The following is a 13,084-nucleotide window of genomic DNA, read 5'->3' as shown; positions in this document are numbered from 1 at the left end:
AATCGGGTATCCCGTTTCAGGGTTCGATACTTGAGCTCAAGAACTTGAAGTCCGTGGCAGGGAAAGGTTTACATGTCTAGTACTTGACCTCTGCCCGAAATAGCCTGAAAGTTGGCAATCAACAGTGGATTGCATTTCATGTACCTCTATTCAGTCAGAACCCTATAAATGTGTATTAAAACTCGGGGAATATTTACAAGGTAAAATAAAACATATAACACAAAGAACGTACGAATATAATATTTATAACACATTTAACAATTATTCTGTCTTATAATTGTAACAAATATTTATACCCGTAACAAGAGGATCTATCTATACTAGATCCTTGATACTTGATACGGAGATCGAATCTTTCGAAAGTGATCGTGCTGTAGTATTTTGTACAACACGTTGAAAAATTCTCACTTTTTGTACTCATGAGTGACGAAAGGTTAATAAAAAATATATTTTTAATATTTATTTGAAAATTTTCTAAAGACTGCTTTGAAAACTTTGAATTTTATTTTAGAGGTGTTTTAGAGAGTTACAATTATTATTGCTATAACATACAGTGTAGACGGGATTCATAAAATAATGAAAATGGCATTTACTAAACCTTTCATGTTGCATGTTACTAACATTTGTTTTCCTTCTGTAAAAGTTTTCACTTTTAGAACAATAATATTTTTTGCAGAATCCATTTTTTTCGAAATTTTGTTTAAAATTGGTTTTACCTAAACGAAAAACATTTTCCACCAGGAAAAAAATCAGTAGATAGGGGTAGGCGGGGCATTATGGACACCCGGGGCAGAATGGACACCCTCAATATTTTTAAATATGCGAACTTTTTTAAACTTTTAATGAATGGAGAATATAGTCCATTTGTCTAAAACGTAGTTTCAGGAAAGAAACATTCGAAATTAAAATTATACTTGATTTTACACGAAAAAGTTGCGTCCTCCGTTTTTTGTGCATGGAAATTATAATTTTCACACCATCTAAAATAAGGTTTAGTGATTAATTTATTGCAGGTCGATTAAAACCTGATATTTCTAGAACACATGCAAGTAGTTTTGCTGTATGTACATGCTTAACATGTTTATATTTTCTTCTTTATTATATCAAAAATCAAGTTTGGAAATATCTTCTGCTGCCGGGGCAAAATGGACACTCACCTTTTTGAAAGAAGCGGCAAGGGAAAAATATAACCTAAATCACAATCCAACCAAATTCTTCGATTTCAGTATATTTTCGGTTAAATGTTCACTAGGCGCTGTCCATAAACTACGTAGACTTTTTTCGGCCATCTCAGACCCCCCCCCCCCTCCCCCTTCGTAGACTTTTGTTCATACAAAATTTTCAAAATTTGTAAGGAGCGTAGACTTTGGCCAGACCCCCCCGTCCCCCCTAAGAGTCTACGTAGTTTATGGACAGGCCCCTATAATAGACATAGGGTGAAACAAATTGGTCAAAAAACGACAGCAGTGGAAAATAGTTGTTCTAGCCGAATAATAAAGAAAATAGCTGTACATGCCGACAAAAACGAAGCTTTATCCAAAACAGCCTGAATTTAAATTAACTGAACAAAAATGAACTACTTCGGCGTATTATTCATCCATAATAGTTGTTTTGTAATGAAATGACTTTATAGGTGTAAATAATGTACGAAATTCGTAAAAGTCTGATGGTGTCCATATTGCTCCATGGGGGTGTCCATTCTGCCCCGTATGCTTGAAGACGGTCATGAAAAACTAACATTTTTTATAACATTGTTTGAAGTGGATAAATCATTTTTCTTCGTGAGCATTTTTATGCAATAGATGCTAAATAGACTTTAAAAGGATACATGTATCAAAAAACTAAACTTTTTTGACATCTTGCCAGGTAAAATTGGCAAAAACCTTAGGGTGTCCATATTGCCCCGCCTACCCCTACCTTGAAACATGCTCTACATGTGCACATGATTATGAAAATATTACTTCGATATTTCGAAAAAAAAATCAACCCAAAAAATGAGGAAATGCTTCCAGTTTCGCCTTAAATCAATGTTTCTTTTATCAATATGCAAACCTTTGACGAATTTTACAATTAACAAGCCCAAACAGCATGAATAAATTGAAGTCATCGTAAAATCACAAGTAAGCCACCCAAGGCAGTTGACTTAATTTTAAAAGCAATTTGAATATGCACCAAAATAGACATTTGAATCGAAGCGAAAAAAAAAGAAGTTTGCCTAGCTAGAGGCATAAAATGCACATTCGATCGAATCTCGTCGACACGACTGCCTTCGCCTTGGAGATAATTGTCAACCGTTGTTGTTGCGTTGCGCGTTGTGCCGTAGCAGTGCAGTCAATGGTTGGTCGCTACCACCACAGCAGAGGCTAGGTACATGCAAATCCTTGAAAATGAAAGCCGAGTGGCAAAAGTAGTTGGGTACATACAAACAAACCCAAGTGTTGGCAAGTACCCCAGAAACAGAGCATGAGAGAGAATAGAAAATGCTACCTAGCTTGTTACGAACTTAGGTTGATGCAGTTAAATAACCCAAAAAGCTGACCGTGTACCCGACGTCGGTTATTCAACTCTGTCGTCAGTCAGGGGCTGGCAGAGTGAATGGAAGTTGGGACCGCAGAGTGTGGTCTCAATGTGGCACTCGACCGACAGCTGGACGACAGTGTAGCTCGCTGAATCGTATCAAATCTTCCAACAATGTATTTTGCTATCTACAGACAATCTAAACGCTCGAAACAACCTGTTGAACAGATTGGTAACGAAGAGTGCACCATGTTTAATCACCAGCAGCATTCCATGGGTGATAGTTTGGCACAATTGCCACCTGGTCGAATGAACCGTAAACTTGACCAACATTTCTGACGGAAAATATTTCATTCTTTTAATCAAAACGCTTAAATAAATGGCCAGCATTGATTAAAGGCTGTTTTTTTCTAGTTTGTGAATCAAGATGGTGGAAGATATTTTTTCGGGTGTGCTAGGTAATCCAAAGTTTGTTCTTAACCCTCCAGCGATCGCGCTGTTGTATTGTTGTATTGTATTGTATTGTACACGTTGAAAAAATCTCGCTTTTTATACTCAGCACGAGCGTGGTGCTGACGGTGGTGGCCAACCGTGCGAGTTACAAAAGGTTAAGTTTGCATTAAGGGCCAGCAAACTTAGGCAATATTACTTTGTATACGGATATGACTACTGTTACTAGTACAGATCCGAAATTCTGCTCTACTAAGTAGCTTGGTTGGTCTGGAACAACCCAAAAGATTTTACATTTACAATTCTAACGGAATCAAAGGTTATAGTTGCATAACAGTTCATAGCAAAAATAGCTGCTGCTTCAGGACAGTTTGAACGACCCTGAATATCCTGGAATCAAGTACATAATAATATAAATCAGTTTTCCTATAGGTTCAGTATCAATAGTTGGTTAAGCAACGTTACTCTGTGAAGTGGATATATCTACTGTTACGAGTGTAGATCTGAAGTTCTGTTTTTCTGAGTGGTTTGATTGGTCTGAAATATTCCAAAAGTCAGATGGTCATAGATAATAGTTGAATATGTGATGTTACAAATGGACTAAATCAGATTCTTATAGATTCTGGCGAGGACCACTCGAGAAACTGGCTAAGCGCCAGCATGTTACCGTGGACTCTAGAGCGAGTCATCGATGTTCGTTGCAGGCTACGCAGCTAACCTTGAGGGTGCGATGTACACTAGCCCCTCTCTGAAGCAATACCTTCTTGGTGGTTCCGGAGAGATGTAGGGTTTGGCGACCATAGGAATGGTTTAGTGGGTACGAGGAGAGAGTAGTCCTGGCTTTTACTTTTGTTTTAGAAGACGGCCTCGGACCTACACTACCCTAACCTTCTGTTAGGGTGTCTGTTGAGCAGATTATCCCCCTATGGTTTAGACGGAAAAAAAATCTTACCTAGCACAAAGTCAAGTTTCATTTGTAAACCACTCAATGAAAGGTGCAAGACAAATATTCCTACCGCTTTTGTTGCGAACAAACTCGGGTCCGATCTTTGTCATAATCTGCTAACGAAAAAACAGCGTTGTTGCCGCCTCTTCCTTGTTACTTGGTTTTCGCTTGCGTTGTCGTATTTTTCACACTGGTATTTGTTGAAATATTATTTACTCTCATTGAACATAAGAAATAAAATAATTGGCAATATTTCCCGTGCAATACATTCCATATAAACCAGAGCTGCCCATGTTTTTTTTTAATATGCATGCATATGAATACATGGAAAATCGTATATGTATGTTGTAACGGAAAATGCATTGGAACCTTATAATGCACAATGCCCCACGTTGGGCGCCAATGTAACAAAAAAAAAGTTTTGCGAAACACTACAAATGCATTGTGCTCCCGATGGGTACCACAATGTAGACAACTGCTAAAGGAACCCTACAAATGCGCATTTTATGTTCCGTATCGAGCCCCACATTTTGAAGCTAGTGGGATACGAAAAGTAAAATATAACGAATACATTGGAACCTTACAAATGCACATTTTATTTTCCGTATCGGGCCCCACGTCTGGGAACTTAGATACGCAAAATAAAATGGAACATTACAAATGCACAAAACACAAACATGCAACACATAACATAAATTGTGCCCAGTTATCCAAATAGATAACTAAGTCCGAACCCAGGATGACGAGGTTTCATTCTTGGTTCATCAGTCAATCCTGTAATCGTATTTTTTCTGGCAGTTCGCCTTTTAGTTCGCAGCATCTGTTGCGGCATTCATAGCTTGTTTTGGTCTAGGAATTTCTAATCCTAAAGGGGCATCTCGATTCGGGAAACAACACAAGACCGTCTACAATTTGATGTCCGTGTTAGGGGACGGCTTGTGTGTTTTGTACTGTATCACTCCTAAAATATTTGGAGCACTACAAATGTACATTAAAATTCAGGGACAGATGTACAAACCTTTGTATAACATACAAAATAAACTGACTAAATGTTCACAACAATTTACAAACGTAACACACTCCATGCAACAATCGAAGAATTTTCCATGAATTGCATTCTCCAATTCATGGAAAATTCCTAAAACTAAGTTACATACGTCACAACTACTTTACAAACGTAACAATGTTGCTGTTTAGAAAATACTGAAATACTAAACCCTTAACGCTCATGGTGTCTGTAGAGCACCATCACTTTTTTGCGAATCTGACCTAAACCAGTTGACTTTAAAGAGTAAAAAACCTGTTGGAAGGAGGTTATAAGCTTATTCCAGTACTTATACGTATACTCTACATATTGATTCAATAACTACTATGTATTGGTACATTGGTATTGGTATTATGTATTGGAGTAGCTCTCGCTGAGACCGGTCCACTATTTACACCTTATCTTCAAAAATATGTATAGCGGCGATTTTCTGGAAATCCTCCCTAAAAGTTAAGATTCAATATGGCCGACGGTCGACCGACCCAAATTTAAATAAAACTGCAAAAAGTACCTCTACCTGGGCAGAAAAGAACTACAAAGCAATGGCTAGTTTTACCATTAAAAACAAATTACAGAATGGTAAAATTTGCCACAGGTTTGTATGAAATAAGTGACAAAAGGGCAAAAATAATAACTGAAATTGTTAACTAAAGAAAGTTCAATTTTGACATTATAGTTTGACATTACATTTTGAAGCATTGTCACGTCGGTTCGTCGATGGTTATTCTTCAATTTTTTAAATCATTTGATAAATGACAAGCAAATGGCATATTTTGATATGATATCATATTATGCTATTGACATGTTGTTTACATGACGAACTCATGAATGGCAAAATTAGTTATGACAATAGAATGTGTTGTTCTTTTGTTTTTTTTTGCCATTCACCTCTACCCGGGTATCTTCCCTCTTTTCAACAACATTTTGCTTTGAAGTGGTTTCTGGAGAAACTGAATTAACGATTGTGCCAACAATTGATCAAAACTGAGGGGTCGGCTAAAATGATTGTGGCTCTAACTAACGGGGTGTTCATCAATTTGAATATGAAAAGACAATCACACCGTCTTCGACCTTGCGGCCTCTACAGACTGAACATTACAAACATTTGACGACGGACAACACATACCTACAACACCCAGTGGCAAAGTGGAGAATTTTCCGTTAGACGAAAAGTTTTCCCCGACTGGGGCGAGATTCGAACCCACACTCCGAGGCTTACGAGACACCTAAACGACTGACGCCGCTAACCGCTCGGCCACGAAGCCCACCAAATGCATTTTCCTTACTTTTAATTTATTATTTAACTAGCTGTCCCGGCAGACGTTGTACTGCCCAGTACTGCCATTTTGGTGTGATAGTTTGACAACTGATGTGGGGTCATTGCAGCACCGCACTCTTAGATTAGTTTTAGTGCGTTCATTTCGAATGTCTCCCCCGCTCATAACAATTACAGTAATTTTACAATTGTTCTTGTTTTAAGTTCATTTTAGTAACTTTTAATACATATAAACACAGCCACCATGAATACTAGGGTGCCAATGGAATGTATGGGAAAAATTTGACCATCAAATTTCAAAAACGGGTAGTGCTCAAAAGTTTCGTCTCCTCAAAAAAAGTCCCCACGCAAAATTTCAGCTCAATCGGACTTCGCTAAGGGGTGGCCCAAAGCGGTCAAAGTTTGGCTGTTTTGAAACACGAAAAATATCCCAAGGTAGGGATACATGAAAATTTCGAAATCGAAAATTTTTTTTTGATGCCAAATGCCTTAAAAGTGCATGAAACGTCGAGATCTGGTGTTATCTCAAAAATTTTTTTTTGGAAAAAAATTGACTTTTTGGACTTAGAAAATTTTTGAGTTGGGGGAGTGAAATGAATTTGAAATGGAGGATTTGAATTTAGTTGCTGAAATATTCATAGCAATAGTACTGGAAAATGTCTTATATCATCGTTGGCAACTGCTAGCATATTTATATATCATATATCGTTAGGGTGGTTCACTTATTTTGCATTAGGGTGGTCCTTTTTGTAGAAAAATTTAAAAAATAAGATAATAGTATTAAAAATCTCTTATATAACTGTAAGTCATTTTCAATATTGAATATATATAATATTTCATTAGGGTGGCTCATTTTTTTTAATTAGGGCGGTTCTTTGAGATGTGAATCAAGAACAAAAAAATATTTCCAGAAAATTTACCTGTCATATTTTTGTATAGTTTAAAACTATGATCCTTTATTGGCATGTTAAGATATTCCTAGACCAACATGTAGAAAAGGCGTAACAACCATTGCGAATTTCTGCTTCTTATGTCCCTGGATTCTTTTACCAGTAACAGATAGAGCTGACTCTCCTCTATCTGTTAATGGAAAAAGTTTGCATAAAATATAAGGATACGCCCAGGATGGACGAGAAAAGTAAGCGTTTGCAATGGTTGTTCCGCAACACAAATGTTGGTCCAGATCTTTATTATGGTTTAAAATAAGGAATAATAAACTGATTTTAAACGTAAGGTATACCGAGGCAAGTTGGAACGGGTGGGGAAAGATGAAACACGAAGTTTTAAAATAGATTTCAATAAAATTTGGAAATTTATACTTCGCTGAAAGATTGCTGAGGGAGGATGCTACAATTTTAGTTCAATGGAAGAACTTTTGCCGTAAATCAATGATGTGATTATTATTGAAGATTTTATGATAATTTGCATGCCAATGATGTCAAATTTGATATAAAAATATCGATTTTTCCGGATATGTAATATAGCTTGATGAAAGATTGCCTTTCAAAATATTGCCTCCCATCAACATCTTGTACATGGGATGGCTTGCAAAACTCTTTTAATCAATCATTTTAGCTATCTTGAACTTAGATATGCGTAAAAATTGGGGTTAGCAATTCATATTTTTTCGCGAAAATCTAACGATTTTCAAAAAAAAATGCCTACCTTTAGGTGTTTGACGCGGGTCATTTTGTAATTAATTGAACTTCATTTTATTATTTACATACGAAATACATTCATATACATACATGTAAGAATTTCAATACTTTTTTTCAGATTCAGCATCATCAAATTTAGATTGTTTAATAATTTCACAATCTTAGAATTCAATATCATTGGTTGATCAACTTCACCCCGGATTCAAAGTTCTGAAATTTGGCCTTTCGATTATTTTTTACAAAATGTTGTAAAATTTCTTGTAAGAATTTTGTTAACGGAGCTTGATGGAGGTCTCTTCAGTACATGTTTTAAAAATATTTGCTTGGTAACATGCGCTACGTAACTGATTTCATAGAAAATAATAGACAAAAATTCATCAACTTCCTCCCAGATTACGATACCAAAAACCTTTCAGCATGAATTTAGTAAATATCACAAAACCGTTCCCACACTTACTATGACCAGGCTTGTTCGCACTGAGCGTATGAAAATTATGCTCTATTGATTTACACCACCGAAATCATCGTATTTATGAAATCTTCCAAACTTAACTGATAGAAGGATGTTGAAATAATTTAAATGTCTTTTTGAACTGTCAGAAAACCGCACCGCAGTACCACACTGAGCACACGGAGAGAATTTCACTCGGGTGAATTTTAACGCTCCGTGCGGAACTGCGTTGCGGTTTTTTGACAGTTCGAAAAGACATTTAAATATTCAACATCCTTCTATCAGTTAAGACAGGAAGATTGCATGAATACGATAATTTTGTTGGTGTAAATCAAAAGAGCACACATTTCATCCGCTCAGTACGAACATGCTTGGCCATGACCATTGCGAAAGTTAATTATATCTGCAAATACCGCATTAATGAAAAACTTCCCCATCTTAGGGGTTCAACAAACAGTTTTACTCTTCAAACTAAACTCTTCTTCCTCATAGAAACAGATGAATAAATATTTACTTGAATTTTTAAATTTAGTCTCACAAAACTTTTCAAAATCTTACAATGAGATGAACCTCTCTAGTAAATAAATCGCTTTGGTAGTCCGTACCACACTATTTAACTCTGAAGATAGAAATCGGTTTTAATCACTATATTGATGCCGTGATTAATGAAATAGAACGAGAGGAGAGATAATAATTAGAGAATATCTCATTATAGATAAGTCACTGAAAGATTTGTAGGAAATCTTTCTGGCTTGAAGCTATACGAAAAATATTACCTGGTTGAATTTTCTGAAAGAATTTTTTGAACTTAATTTCCAAAAAAAAATCAACCCTAACGGAAAATACAATACAAATACAAATACTATTATCGTTTTTTTAAATTTATTTTTCTACAAAAAGGACCACTTTTATGCAAAATAAGTAAAGCACCCAAAAAAAAAAAAAGATTCAAAATTTAAAAATGAAAATAAAAGATTTCATAAATAATTGGTGATACGCCCGGGAGGGACAGGAGAAGTATAAATTCGCAATGGTTGTTACGCCCTTTCCACATGTTGGTCTAAGAATATTTTAACAAAGTGTTACATGCCAATAAAGGATCATGGTTTTAAACTATACAAAAATATGACTGGCAAATTTTCTGGAAATATTTTTTTGTTCTTAATTTACATCTCAAAGAACCACCCTAATTAAAAAAATGAGCCACCCTAATGAAATATTATATATATTCAATATTGAAAATGACTTACAGTTATATAAGAGATTTTTAATACTATTATCTTATTTTTTAAATTTTTCTACAAAAAGGACCACCCTAATGCAAAATAAGTGAACCACCCTAACGATATATGATATATAAATATGCTAGCAGTTGCCAACGATGATATAAGACATTTTCCAGTACTATTGCTATGAATATTTCAGCAACTAAATTCAAATCCTCCATTTCAAATTCATTTCACTCCCCCAACTCAAAAATTTTCTAAGTCCAAAAAGTCAATTTTTTTCCAAAAAAAAATTTTTGAGATAACACCAGATCTCGACGTTTCATGCACTTTTAAGGCATTTGGCATCAAAAAAAAATTTTCGATTTCGAAATTTTCATGTATCCCTACCTTGGGATATTTTTCGTGTTTCAAAACAGCCAAACTTTGGCCGCTTTGGGCCACCCCTTAGCGAAGTCCGATTGAGCTGAAATTTTGCATGGGGACTTTTTTTGAGGAGACGAAACTTTTGAGCACTACCCGTTTTTGAAATTCGAAAATTCGATTTTCATTGGCACCCTAATGAATACGAATCGAACTGTGCAAGGGTCATGCTAATCGGTTTGGCCGTTCGTGAGTTTTGTTGCCTCAAAGGGACTTCAAACTCATTTTTATATATATAGATAGATAGATAGATTACTTAACTGACTTACCGAGTTACTCATCGATAAGCAATCAACAACTATTGAATTACAATTAAAAACATTTTTTTGCAATTTTGAATAATTTAAGTGTGTTCTATCAGGTATCAGGTATCAGAAGGCCGGCTCCAGAGGCACGTTATCCTCCATTTGGGACATTTGTGCCATCGCCATACATATGAGCCTATTTCATCATTTACCTGAGGGAGAATGGGACAAGGGATGGGAATTGGGAAAGGGAAAGGTGATGAAATAGGAAGGAGTGCCCTAGAAGAGGGAATGAACGCCTAAGCGCAACGAGAGCTCATAGCCCATACCACAACGGGGTTAATCAGTGCCCTGAAAAGGACACTGTAAAACGCATAAGCGTAGAGCCTATAGCTCATTAGAGGTAGCTTGCGACGTCATGCGACTTTCAATATGACATAGAAAGGCACGTCATCAAAAGTATCCTCAATATTCAAGAAATCACCCAAGCAAAAACTACGTTTGAGCGAGTGCTTTCTTGAAAACGTATACAACTTTGTGTAAAAGAGTCACTATGGACATCCCAAATTGGGAGACATGTGAGTTCACATGAACAGGCATGTTAGCCAGACGAACATTTCAGATGTGATAATCGACAATGCGTTTCAAGCATTTCAGAAAGAACGAGGTAACCAGATAAATCTGGAACTTATTCCTTCTTTTTACAACGCACGCACCCTTTCGGGGTAAAACTACAGAGTAATTTCACGCCATGAAAATACCCAGTAGAAAACTACAAGAGTTCAAAACATGTTTGAAAAACTCAAATCCCTCTGAAGAAAAATAGGACAAAGCCCCATTTGCTCCAGGAGATTTGAAGTAAGCAGAGCTTTTAAGTGCCCACTTAATCGATTCTATAGCTACAATCCTCGGGGTAGAAGCAAAGATTCGTAGCTATACAAAAGACTGGTTTATCCGAAGACATTAGAACTTGAACAGGTCCGAGTTCCATTCACGAATACCTCTTGCGGTCAGCACTGATGGCAGAGGACAAGCTTCTTTCAAAGCAGTAGCTATGGTATACCACAATGAAGGGCGTTGTAATAACAAAACCATAATGAAACTCTCTTGGAGTAGCAATGGAAGTGAGTTATCCATAAAATGTGATAGCAACCAATTAGTTTCCCTAGTTTGTTGAGAAGGCAAAAGTGCAAAGAAGGTCAAATGGAGATTCCTCATATGACACATGCCAATCAGTCAACTCATGACAAATTCTGCTCATGCAGAGTTGGGTTAGGTGCACTTCTATGTTAAGTTAACCATGAACTGTACTACCTAAGTATTCCATCAAACTGAAGCATCTCAAACCAATGTTTGAGCTACTTCAGATGCCAAATATCAGCGAAGAGATGCTGAAAACAAGAGCTTGCTTGAAGGCATCCATAAGGAAAGGTTGAAACATACTGTTAACGTTATTCTAAAATATAGCATGCTCGAGGCACGACACTTCATCTATAATGAAAAAAGCAAAGCTGGGTTCACAAGGTAACCTATACAGAAGTTACCCTACGAAAATGAACTTTTTGAAGTAGATCCACTTGGGCTACATACGCTTTTTACGCTGAAAATTGATCTGACGTTTCCTTGCCGTAGCCACTACCCAAACTAGACAGGATTACACTCTTCACAATCACAGCACAAAAAGGAAACATCAACGACGAACCAAACGACGCCAATGGCGAAAACGCACTAAGGGAACCCATATAGGTAGTAATGTAAGCTAATTAACAACATTTGAATAACCCCGCCCTTATTTAGCCTCAAATATGAGACTTAAGAAGGACAACTGATTATCTCGGAGAAACGCAAGGTCCGCTGCACCATTGCTCCGGTTAGCGCAGTAAGGGCGTAATACTGTGGAGGACGCCCCAACCCTCCACAGGCTCCGTTTGTGGTTAGGTTTTTATTAGACCCCCCTAACCATTCATTCTTTGGCACGGTAAGCATAAAGCCGCATAACACCATGAATTAGGGGTCACCTGTTTAGTGGACTCTTACCACTGGATCTGGCGATCCGTAGTGTTATTCTTAGCTAATTGAGACAACCGCTACCGACACTACACAGCTATCTAGGCTGATCGGGAAAAGAAGTTAACATTGATGGTCAACTTCCAAACGAACCCGAACAACTATTGAATTACAATTAAAAACATTTTTTTGCAATTTTGAATAATTTAAGTGTGTTCTAACAACTTTTGTTCGAACACTTTTTATTCAAACAATTTATTGTCATTCAAAGCATTGAAGAAGGTCGTTGGCGGGAAGGAGTTAAAAGGTGATCCGTCTTGCTCATACTTTTTTCACGAAGCAAAAGCGATCACTTTTTTTTTTGTCTAAAAGCATGTTTTGTATTTTATGAACTTTTTATCGTCTTCTAGCGTAGATAACGAACTAATTGAAGTGTAGAGGATAAAAGCAAACCAATACTATACGTACTTACAAACTTATGATAATTCATCCTTAGGTGAGCTTTCTTGCCCCGCCCACTCTACTTGTGCATTGAAAATAGATCACCTCTGGATCAACATTTGAAAAAGGGCACGTCACAAGGGTTCTATCCCAGAGTTACATTTCCCAGCATTAAACATTCCACAAATTTCCATTACACAGGTATCCATTTCCAAGAATTTCATTCCCCAAGATGGACCGATTTCCAGGATTCTTTTGTGTTGTAGGAAATATATCCATTACACCCTTCTATTTACTGCTCTGAATCGCATATCAATCCCATGTTTGCTGGATTTCCTATGCAATTGGAAAAAATATGCGATTCACGGCAGTTTATATCACTGAAAATTTCGAAGAAAT

General features: G+C 36.7%; 1 protein-coding gene and 1 long non-coding RNA gene across 3 annotated transcripts in view; one reads left to right on the top strand and one right to left on the bottom strand.

Annotated features, from left to right (window-relative positions):
• Window positions 1–13,084, top strand: part of LOC109430922 (deformed epidermal autoregulatory factor 1) — a 35,736-nt gene that overhangs the window by 10,087 nt on the left and 12,565 nt on the right. The gene's annotated exons all lie outside the window — the stretch shown is intronic.
• The window catches only part of LOC134288293 (uncharacterized), a 69,688-nt gene that overhangs the window by 48,743 nt on the left and 7,861 nt on the right, over window positions 1–13,084 (bottom strand). The gene's annotated exons all lie outside the window — the stretch shown is intronic.

This window comes from Aedes albopictus, chromosome 2 (assembly GCF_035046485.1).
Source record: "Aedes albopictus strain Foshan chromosome 2, AalbF5, whole genome shotgun sequence".
Classification (NCBI taxonomy): domain Eukaryota; kingdom Metazoa; phylum Arthropoda; class Insecta; order Diptera; family Culicidae; genus Aedes; species Aedes albopictus.
The sequence above is the reverse complement of the archived record's forward strand: the minus strand, read 5'-3'. Positions and strand labels throughout refer to the sequence as shown.